This window comes from Amphibalanus amphitrite, unplaced genomic scaffold, assembly GCF_019059575.1.
Source record: "Amphibalanus amphitrite isolate SeventyFive unplaced genomic scaffold, NRLGWU_Aamphi_draft 000154F_arrow, whole genome shotgun sequence".
Taxonomy (NCBI): domain Eukaryota; kingdom Metazoa; phylum Arthropoda; class Thecostraca; order Balanomorpha; family Balanidae; genus Amphibalanus; species Amphibalanus amphitrite.
In genome coordinates this window covers 151,477-163,006 of record NW_024881649.1, presented here as the reverse complement: position 1 = coordinate 163,006, position 11,530 = coordinate 151,477, and positions in this window count along the sequence as shown.

The window sequence follows — 11,530 nt, the reverse complement described above, 5'->3', positions numbered from 1 at the left end:
ATTTTCAGGATAAGTGTAAAATTGATTATCGGGACGGTACTGAAGGTCAGGGGCGGATCCAGGAAAACTCCAAGGGGAGGGTCATGAATCGAAGTGGTGCCCCTACCTATACCCAAAATTAAAAACTCAACGGATTTCGTCCACTTCATTTTGGTGGTGCCCCCATTTTCAGTTTTTTTTCTTTTTCTTTTTTTTTAGTCAGTATCTTAACTCTTAGCCACAACCACATTTACCAATTGTAAGCAAGTATATATGAATGTGCTATGTGTATATATGTTGTGGACGCTGAGTAATGAGTACTTACCAGGAACGTTATCAGGTAAGCAAATCGTTGTCAGTCCGACGAACTTGACCCTGGCGTCTAAAGGATCTGTCCTTGACACTTCAGGCTTGTCAGGGGCACTAAAGTCCTTCCAGGGACACCACAAACCTGCCAGGGGCACCTACGGCCTTGTAGGGGCGCCACAGGCCCGCCAGGGGCACCACAGGCCTGCCAGGAAGCAGGGGCACCGCAGGTCTAGCAAGTATACACGACAGGCCTGTCAGGGGCACAACGGGCCTGTTGGGCCCATGAGCACCCCTAGGGGCAGGGGCACCACAGTCCTTCCAGGGGCACCGCAGGCCTGTGAGGGGCACCAGCGGCCTAGCAGGGGCACCAGTCAACACAGGCCTGCCAGGGGCACCACAGGCCTGCCAGGGGGCACCACAGGCCTGCCAGGGGGCACCACAGGCCTGCCAGGGGCACCAGAGGCCTGCCAGGGGCACCACAGGCCTGCCAGGGGCACCAGAGGCCTGCCAGGAGCACCACCGACCTCGCAGGGGTAACTTGGGCCTGTCAAGGCACAGGGGCACCACGGGCCTGTCGAGAGGCACTTCAGGCTTTTCAGGGGCACCATAGTCCTCTCCGGGCGCAGGGGTAGCAGGGGCACCAGAGGCCTGCCAGGGGCACTGCAGGCCTAGCAAGGGCACCACTGGTCTATCAGGGGCACCACGAGCCGCCTGTCATAGCCAGGCATCTCAAGCTTATCAAGGCCCAGGGGCACCACAGGTCTGTGAGGGGCACCAGCGACCTAGCAGGGGCACCAGTCAACACAGGTCTGCCAGGGGCGCCACAGACCTGCCAGGGGCACCACAGACCTGACAGGGGCACCAGAGGTCTGCTAGGGGCACCACCGGCCTCGCAGGGGCACCTTGGGCCTGTCAGGGTCACCACGGGTCTGCCGAGGGGCACTTCAGACTTTTCAGGGGCACCAGTCCTCTCCGGGCGTAGGGGTACCAGCGGCCTAGCAAGGGCACCAGAGGTATGCCAGGGGCACCAGCGGCCTAGCAAGGGCACCAGAGGCCTGCCAGGGGCACCACAGGCCTAACAAGGGCACCACGGGCCTGTCAGGGGCACCTCAGGCTTGTCAGGGCCCAGGGACACCACAGTCCTTCCAAGGACACCGCAAGCCTGTCAGGGGCACCAGAGGCCTGCCAGGGGCACCACTGGCCTGTCAGGGGCACCTCAGGCTTGTCAGGGCCCAGGGGCACCACAGTCCTTCCAGGGGCATTACAAGCCTGTCAGGGGCACCAGAGGCCTAGCAAGGGCACCACAGGCCTGCCATGGACACCACAGGCCTGCCAGGGGCACCACCGGCCTTGCAGGGGCGCCTCAGGCCTGTCAGGGGCACCACGTGCCTGCCGGGGACACTTCAGGCTTGTCAGGGGCGTTACAGTCCTGTCAGGGCCCAGGGGCACCAGGCCCGTTTTGTCCCTGCTAGGCCTGTGGTGCCCCTGGCGGTCCTGTGGTGCCCCTGTCAGGACTGTGATACCCCTGATAGGCCGATGGTGCCCCTGGCAGGTCTTTGGGCCCCCGGGCCTCAAGGGGGGGCATGACCCATGTGACCTCCCCCTTGGATCCGCCCCTGCTGAAGGTTTCGTCAAGATCGGCCTCTTTTTACGTGAGATATTCGCGAAAAACCGTTGGGGGTCCGTTCACCCCCTCTAACTACGGGAGAGGGCTAACAGCGCTACTAAATTGCTATTTCTGATCTTTGAAATTTTGGATTTTGACCCCAAAATTATATATAAGTTTTTTAAATATATTACCATAAAATACCAGCAATGTCAAAAGTTTAAAAAAAGGCAGATGACAGCACCATTCGTCTGCTATCGACATGTCAAATTTCAGCTCGATAGCTCCTTTTTTGGGCAAAGTTATGGCGAAAAACTACTCAAAGTTGATTACGTCATTTTTTAAACTAATTTGTTAGCCTTTGCAAACAAGGTAGCGTAAAACGAAGAACACCATTGGATTTCCCGTGAGGAGCTGCATCGAATTAATGCCCTTTTTATATGCAAAAATATGAATTTTGAAATTTAAGCTTTTTTTGCCTGACCTTGACCTGACCTCCAACAGAACCGCATCAGTATCAAATTACGATGCGATAAGATATCAAATAGTTACCTACCACCGCTACTATCCTGTCGTGTAAACGGCCAAGGAAGTCTGCACCTCCTACCAAGGAAGTCTGCACCTCCTACCATTCAAGGTCAGGTCACCAGGTAATTTCGAATGACCCGACATCAAATCACTTATTTGCAACTTTGTTGCCGTGTCAGATCCACAGTAGATGAGCAAACCCTTTCAAGTTCCAGGACATACCTAATAAGGTCACATGTAGCTACAGTTTGTGTACCTCGATATTCCTTTATCAATGGCCTAGGGTCAGGTTAATTTCTTGGCCACCTTAGCTTTTTCTTCTTCTACGGCACTTCTCGCAACTGCGCTCTCATTTCCCCAGCGCGCAATCTTCCTCTCCCCTCCCCTCTCCCTGGATACCAGCCTCCCCCTCCTCCCCTCTCCCTGGATACCAGCCTCCCCTCCTCCCCTCTCCCTGGATACCAGCCTCCCATCCTCCCCTCTCCCTGGATACCAGCCTCCCCCTCCCCTCTCCCTGGGTACCAGCCTCCCCTCCTCCCCTCTCTCCCCTCTACCAGCCTCCCCCTCCCCTCTCCCCCTCTACCCACCTCAGTCAGCGGTGAGGTGCCCGCAATGTCGCCATTATCCGGTGATGTCGTCACGGCTCAATTACCAGTCTGTTGGGTGTGAATTTACGACCTTACCGACACCAATCCTGCTCACCACAACCACGTGCTGTGGTCATTGTGTGAGGCATTTGGTCACGTGACTGCAGATGAACATCAGTTTAGAGAACTGAGTAATTTCGCGCCAAATTTTGGACGATTTTATTTTATAAAGAAAATAGGTGACATACCTACTTAACCCTCGCTCGTATTGGTGTTCTGTCAGCCGCGAACGTAAGGGGGGTGGGGGGAGGTCCGTTGGACCCCCGAGGGGAAGCCGATGATATTCAATTTTAAGGTCCTAGGTCATTGGTTGACCTTTCAGGTCAGGTCAATGACCCAATAGTCGGGAAAGTCGGGGCATGTTAGAGCGTCGTAAAGTGTGGCTGCTATGGTTTTTTTCGGGTGCTGATCACGAATATCCTGTTAGTTTTGATCACAGATGTTGCATTCATGCATTTAGGCTAGGTCGAGTCAGGTCAGGTCAGGTCAACCAGTAGAGGTCCTGGTCCTACCGGGTATTTGTAGTAGGTGTCATTCGCCTCTGATAGCTTCGTAACATATTACGAAGGCACCAAAACTATTTCGTAAATATTCAAATGGTTGCTAAATTCGAGTTCAGCTAAAAAAACAGCCTTGAAACATGTAAACTCGAAAAAGTGAATCAAGGTCATCAAAGGTCAATGACCTGACCTGACCTGACCTGACCTTCAGGTGATCCTAATGGCTAACACCCACCCTAATGCATGGGACCAACATCAAATAACATTTTTGAACGCTTGAAACCACGAAAAGACTGTAAAAGCGCCGCTAATGAGCCGACATGTGCCGAGTCGCGATTCAGGCCAAACATGGTCAGTCGAGAAGTAGATCACAGGTCAAAGGTCATTTGGGTCAGGGTCATAACATTTTCAGGGTAAGTGTAAAATTGAATAAAGCGAGTGCACTGAAAGTTTCGTCGCGATATCGGCCGCTTTTTACGCGAGTTTTTCGCGAAAAACCTTGGGGGTCCGTTCGACCCCCCCCTGTGCGGGCGAGGGTTAAAAGGCCTTTACACCCTACTGTGTCTGCACAAGAATCACTGTAACTGTTACACGACGCGCCTTCAATGGGGAGGGGGGAGGGAGGGGGACATTGGTCAATGATATCGGTTTTTATTTTGATTCATTTGTTTATTTTTTATTTTTATCACAGTACTACATGTCACGTCATTGGTATTAATTATCATATTTGTAAGGTCAAGTCATTACGTCATTATTTGTATTTTATTTGGTACTCTAACAGTCACATTACACAACGATAGACAAAGTTATATAAAGTAAAAACAAATGACACATAGATATGAAAAATGCCGCATTTAGATACATGGCTCACGGAGAGCTGACAAACGCCGACACGCACATACGTGAAAGATGATCGATAAGTACGAGAGCTCACCGATTTTGAAGGATGATAGTTATATGTAGGTATATCAGTGCAACCAACGATTCCCTGAGAAGTCAGAGGCCTTTAGGTATGTCACTGATGACGTCAAAAGTTAGGTGAAAGTAGAAAGATGAACTCTTCAGTCTTCAGTCTTCGGTAAGAGCATGCGGATTATAGTTTGTTATGATTACGGAAGAACACGCAGCATTCAGGTTTCTTAGAACGTTGCAAATAGGCGCGGCGTGTTAAAGTAGTCTCATCAGAAGGAGAGGAGAGGGGGGGGGGGGAGAGGGGGAGGGACAGCGGCGTCTCTCAAACCATCACCTGTCTCTGAGGCGCCCGGGGGCATACAGTCACCTCCCCTCCAACACCTCGCCAGGACAATTAGCCGCCGAGCGACACGCTTCTCGCCGTGTGGTGACAGCTGCTGAATTTAGTAGCCGACACTTTGGCCCGCGGCGCATTGGGTAATGGTGCGCCGAGATTGAGTCGGGCTTCGCGGAGGGGCAGTTAAAGGAAATAGTTCACTTTTTAACATGGGTTTTGAACTGGAATAGCAGTTCCGTAGCTTGGGCTGAGACGAGCATAAATCAGGAGCTTTTACAGCCCAACGATCACCCTAGGCAAAGATATTCTATTTCTCGTCCCGAAAAAGGTGTCTTGCGTTGAGGATGTGTGCCTTGCATATATTTCCATCCAGTATGAAAAGAGCATGGGTCCCGAAAATTATTCAGAAACTAGAGAAATTATCTACGAGAACTCTAGAGAAATTCTCGTACTGATCAATTAGGACATTCAGGGGAACATTATCAGATCGAGCAGATCGCCCAAATGCCGGTGGCTGCGATAATTTCTCTGTTTCTGAAGAATTTTCGGGACCCATGCTCTTTTCATACTGGATCGCGTGTGCCTTACAGAAACTGAAAAGTTCTTCCTATATCAAAATATAGAAAAAAATCTTTTGTTATAAAAAGGTTTTATTTTCTTTGCTGATTATTTTAAACATAAAAAATCATAAAACGTTGCAAAAAAAAAAAAAATAATTTCGTGAAAGTGAACTATTTCCTTTAAAGGTGACCGGCGTGGTTCGCGGGAACCACATCGGCACTAGCTCATCCGCATGCTGGCTCCTATTCTCATCTCGTAGCCCTTTAGATGTGTTCAGCTCGACGATACGGATCGACTGATATGCAACATATGACCATTTTCGGTCAGGTAATGACCTTGACCTGACGTCAAATTTTCAAGTTGACCCTTTCAAGATCAAGTTGTAGTTCATTCGATGCGTCTTGACGAGAGGAACACGATGCCGGTAAAAGTAGCCTCGTGTAAGGCTTGGGTTGACCCTTTTTGCAGAAAAAAACCTTCCGAAAAAATCGGCTATTTTGGCAGTTTTTCCCTGCAGACAATTTCCGCGGCGCTGTATAGCTCTATTGGTTCCCGAGGTATGCGTTGGCTTCTTGGAAATTGTCGACATTCGACCTGAAAATCGGCGAAATTTTGCCTTCAATGACCTGTGGTGACCTGACTTTTGACCTGACCAAAAAGTGACCGAAATAATTTCGTCATTATTTTCGGCGCTCTTTCGAACGCCGCCTTCCGCGTATCGCTACGTGGCCCAGGAGCCGAGTTGGCAGGTGTTCAAAGTCAAACACCCCCCCCCCCCAGCAGGGCGCGGAGACCCCCAGCGGGGGCGCGGGTTAAAGGGACACTCCCACCTTAACATTAGTTTTGAGTTGAGATAGCCAAATTGGTGGCCATGGCCTGCAAATACCGGTTTGGGCACTCACAACATCGAAAAATGCTTTAATTCGAAGATATGGAATTTCAAACTTGCAGTTTTCGGATTCTAAGGGGCTAATGCATTGGAATGCCCCCTTAGAATTTGTGACGTCAGCGGAGATCTAACGATTTTTAAATCTTAGACTAAAACCATCGTTAACACGTGGTGGTATACGCTGCTTCGCGCGCAACGTCTGCCGCACTTTAAGGCTGCCAAATTATTGCTTCCAAATAAAGTCGCTAGTAACAGGGGAGATCCCAAAAATTAAACAAAAGTAAAAGCCTAATATCTTGAAAACCAGTGAATATTTTTCGGTGAAATTTGGTAGATATTCGTTTTCGCTCTTTCTGAACCAAGGGACATCACTTTCATGCCAATTCATTAACTTTTTTGAAGGTGGGAGGGTCCCTTTAAGTTACGATGCATGATAGGCAACGTTGGAGAAATTTGAGCGAGTAATTTTAGCCGGAAGTGTTGTTAGTTTAGAGCAGCCACATCCATTTGTCACGTCATTTCATAATTACTATTCATTTTCGCACGTGCTGCTCCCCTGCGCTCCACGTGCAATTTTCGATAAAACGTCCCATTATGGATATAAATCAGTCCAATAGACTGCGCAAGTATTGTAGGTATTTTAGCTGGCTCTGTGGTCTTGGGATAGATTTATGAGGCGAAGTGTTCAATTACTGTAAGATCTGCAGTTACTACCTTATTCAGCCATTTGTCTAAATTCAAGACCAACTTTTCCTCATTAATTACATCAGTTCATCGCTATTTGGCAGCTTCATTGACAGAATTTCCTGCCTTTCGTGGACCAACTACTGCGACGGCACTTCAGCACACATCAATTCTCAAATATCTGGCAACTTTTTTCGATAGTCTGACAACAACCTACGACAATCTGGTAATCATATTCGATAATCTGGCAGGAATCTACGATCAGCTAGCAACTATGTCTCTGAAAACAATCTACGATGATCTAGCAATATACGTTATGCGTCATTCTGGCAACAATGCACGATATTCTGGAAAGTATCTATGCCTATCTGGCACCAATTTACGGCAATCTGGCAGCAATCTGCGACGATCTGGCAACAACGCACGGCCGTACCTTCGCGGCACTGATTTTATCTCGGAGGTGACCGCTTTAGGGCAGTTTACGCTGATAAGCAGCAGGTGTTTTATCACTATGAATGATTGCACCATAATTCACTATGAAACACAGTAATTCTGCGAGATTTCCTGCTCGCTGTACCTACACACCTTGTTGAAATGGTTATAATCGCTGACCAGGGATCAACCAGCCACATCGCTGCTCAATATTTGCAATGAGCGTTTGTGGAAGGCTTTAATTCAAATAAAAACCTGTTTAATGCATGTTTCCTACATTTTGTTTTGGAATCAATTCACAATGTACCACCTGGACTGGGCATGACTAAATAAAACTTAGCATACCTATACCTAAGATTGCTCATCAAATGAATATTATATTAAGTTAGTTATCAGCATTTTTAAATCCGTCTGGAAATTTAAAAAAAAGTTTCCATGTTTTAAAGGTAGTGTGCCAGCTTTCTTGGACCGTATGGAGTTAATGGCCCAGCTAAGGAGAACCGGATTTTTAGAACTTATCCATACCTTCAAAACTCATGGAAACGTCTTAAATTCTTCAAATTTTGAGTACCCCAGTGCGAAATTCGCCCCGACGGGTTGTCGGTCGTACCCCAACCACATTTCACACCACTATGAACAATAAATGCACACACTGAAATCGCTATTACCGATATGCTCATCCAATCAAGTTTCGATAAACCCGTTCATCATCATCTCCTGCGGTTTCGAACACGCCTGTTAGGTGGCTTCTGATGCTCGTCGAGGTCGGAATTTCCAAATACGCGTGGTGCGTCGGGCCGCGCGCTCTGACTTCGGCTAAGAAAAATGCGTCAGCTGATCATTGTCATTTCTGCCACTTGCGTGTGGTGAATTGGGGTCATAACTTATAAGACGGCTTTTTCATATCAATTATTTTACATAAAATCATATTTCAAACCATAAATAATGTTCGACAGCCAAATAAAAGAAACAATACCAATACGGGCTTACAGTTTAAGGCTCGACATTGTGTTGTCTACGATTAGACAGCTGATAACTCATTCCCGTACGTCGTATGGTCGTAACACTATAATGACCTTTGCTTATTGTCACAAGTGCGCCGCATTCGCGATTGTTGCCCGACGCCTGTTTGCAGGTGAGCCCACTACAGTTGTTATACATATCTAAAAACCGAAAAACTTTTAGGCGAAAAAGGCACTATTCCAGGCCCATTTTTGATTTTTTTTTTGCGATATTAGGTAAAAACAGAAGCTTCTTATCCTAGGAAAAATAAAATGGGAAATCTTTCAAAGGTGGCACACTACCTTTAACGCATTCCGAACGCAACTGCGGGCAACAACTGCGGGCGGTCCTTACCACCCAAATGGCTGGATATGAGTCATTCGAACGTTATTCACCAGTAATAACATGAATTATCGCACCACCATGGGCGTTCAGCTTAAATGTACTTACCTAAACCAGCTCGTGCAGCATCAGCAAAGCGTCATATATGAATGATGCCTCTTTCTTTCGACACACGCTGGACACCGGATACATGAGCAAGTAATTAAACACACTGATGGATTTTCCTATTCACGCGGCGTTATAATCCAGCGCGGATTTACTCTGCCGAAGCGACCCCGGTAATTGAAGAATGAGCGGTAGGAGGTATGATTGGTAGGATATATGAACCGTTTGGGGGACGCAGGATGCGCTGGATGCTAATTGCTGACCCGAGAGCGTGTAATTGTCGGCTGTGAACACATTACAGTGAGGTGTGAGCGTGCAATTGCGTACTGGGAGCGTGCAATTGCGTGCTGTGATCGTGTAATTGCGTGCTGGGAGTGTGTTATTGGTGAGTTCAGCACTGTTTTCGGTGTGCCGATAACCATCAAAGGTGAGGGGGGTAAGACGAGTCAAGTTGTCGACCGACCTGCGCACTGCGCAGTGTCGTTGCATGTAAAAATAGCGCGTGCGGTATGTTTAACATAGCTGCCGGGGTTACACTACTAATCACTCAAGTGGAGTGGAGCAGTGCTTCGCTCTAATCCTCGCACTTATATGGGGGGGGGGGGGGCTCGGGAAATCCCACTTTTTTGCAAATGCCTTGCGATTTACGCAGCCAACTGCGAGGAAACTGTCAGTACCCTTGAGCCAAACAATTGTTCACATATCCTAGAAATACAATGACCCTGTCCCTGACTCAATTAACTTTTGACCTACCTATTAGTTATTACTTATAAGTCTCCAGACAACGTCAGGCCGAAATGGCGATTCGGCGCATACCGTACAGCGCACATTTTTCGTGCGTTTCCATAGGGGAGAGTGGGGCAAAGCGGCCACCCGGGGCAAAGCGGCCATCCATCGTTTTAGCCCTTCATAGCTGGGGTCAGTTCCAATTTATGGTTTCCAATTATACTTCTCTTCACGGTCGTTCGAATGAGCCAGACCGGGGTTTCAGGCCCATCACCATTGTTCTGCGAAACACGGAAAAGCATTTCTTGCCAGGTTACCAACTATGTTTACAGTTTCTAAATGTTATGTTATTCCATAACCGTTCGGAATTTTTATAAGCGTTCTTGTCCATGCATTGCATGGTTATCGTACATGTATTCTACCAATTTTAATGTTTTTTACCCCACTAATAGCTAAGCTGGAATATTTTTGTCTCGGGCGGTATGCGCGGGGCAAAGTGGCCGGGGCAAAGTGGCCACCCCCCAATTTGCAATAAGTTGCTTCCATCTGGATAAAAAACATTGAACATTCATTATTTATATTCAAATGTGTCGTCATCCATTCATCTTGGCCACTTTTCGGTTGCATGAGTTACCAAATAATGCAATTAAATGTTTATTTTCATGAAAATCCTTTCTTTGTTTACCTACAGGTGGAAGATGATAAAGTAAACATCCATCCTCGCTTAATCTTGTCACCATCAAATACCCTAGTCGTACACGAAGCAACTATTTTGTTTCTCATATCGGGACTTGAGAAGACGCCGGTGGCCGCTTTGCCCCAGGGTATGGGGCAAAGTGGCCAATATGCATAGGTTTAAAGTTTTGTCAAGATCTTTCATATGTGAACGCCTTTGGAAATAAAACGCAGTTGAAATAAAAGGCAACTTAATAGGGATCACATTGGTAAAGAAAGAATCTTTCCAAGTTTAAAAATCAAGCGTTGGCATCGTGAGAAGTGTTAGGGTGGCCGCTTTGCCCCACTCTCCCCTACTTTATTGTGACTAGAGACGTGTCAACATGAAGGTAAAGTATTGCTTTTCTTGTGTATTAACCCTCGGCCACACATGGGGGGGGGGGGGGTTGCCACCCCCCAGGTAGCCTTTCTGCTCTGCACTCGACAATTTTTAGAGCTAAAAGCTTGATTTTTCGTATAGCTGCTCCTCTATCTTTTCTTGATGTCCACTGAAGATTTCAGGTTTCTGTGGTTTTTGGTTTTGGAGATATGACCTTGTTTTTCAGGTCATGTCATGACCCAAATGACCAATTCTCAACATCTTGCGTTGGCTATGGGCAGGGATGCGGAGCCGGAGCCGGAGCCGCCGGAGCCGGCATATTTTGCCCGGAGCCGGAGCCGGAGCCGGAGCCGTGAAACAATATAGCCCGGAGCCGGAGCCGGAGCCGGAGCCGTCAAAAAAGGGGGCGACTCCGGCTCCTTTTCTTAAGACGAAACAATTATTTACCTAGTTCGGTTTGACAGTACAAGGCGTAAAACAATGTGGTATATTCAAAATAGCCTTTTTATACAAATACAGAAGCAACGTGTACATACCAATCTCATCGCCTTTTTTCTTCCACCCGTATTTAATTGATCGCATAGGGGATGTACTGAGTAGAAGCCGGAGCCGGAGCCGCCGGAGCCGGAGCCGCCGGAGCCGGATCATTTTACTGGGAGCCGGAGCCGGAGCCGGAGCCGCCATGACATTTCACCCGGAGCCGGAGCCGGAGCCGGAGCCGATTTTTTTTCTCCGGAGCCGGAGCCGGAGCCGGAGCCGTCTGAAATTTCCACGGCTCCGCATCCCTGGCTATGGGTCTTGTGAGCTTTTGACACCTTGATTTCGGCCTTTTTTGCCAGTCTTACCTCCCACAGAGATACACACAGACATACAAAAACATATAATTGACCTTGACCTAACTTGACCTGAAATGACCT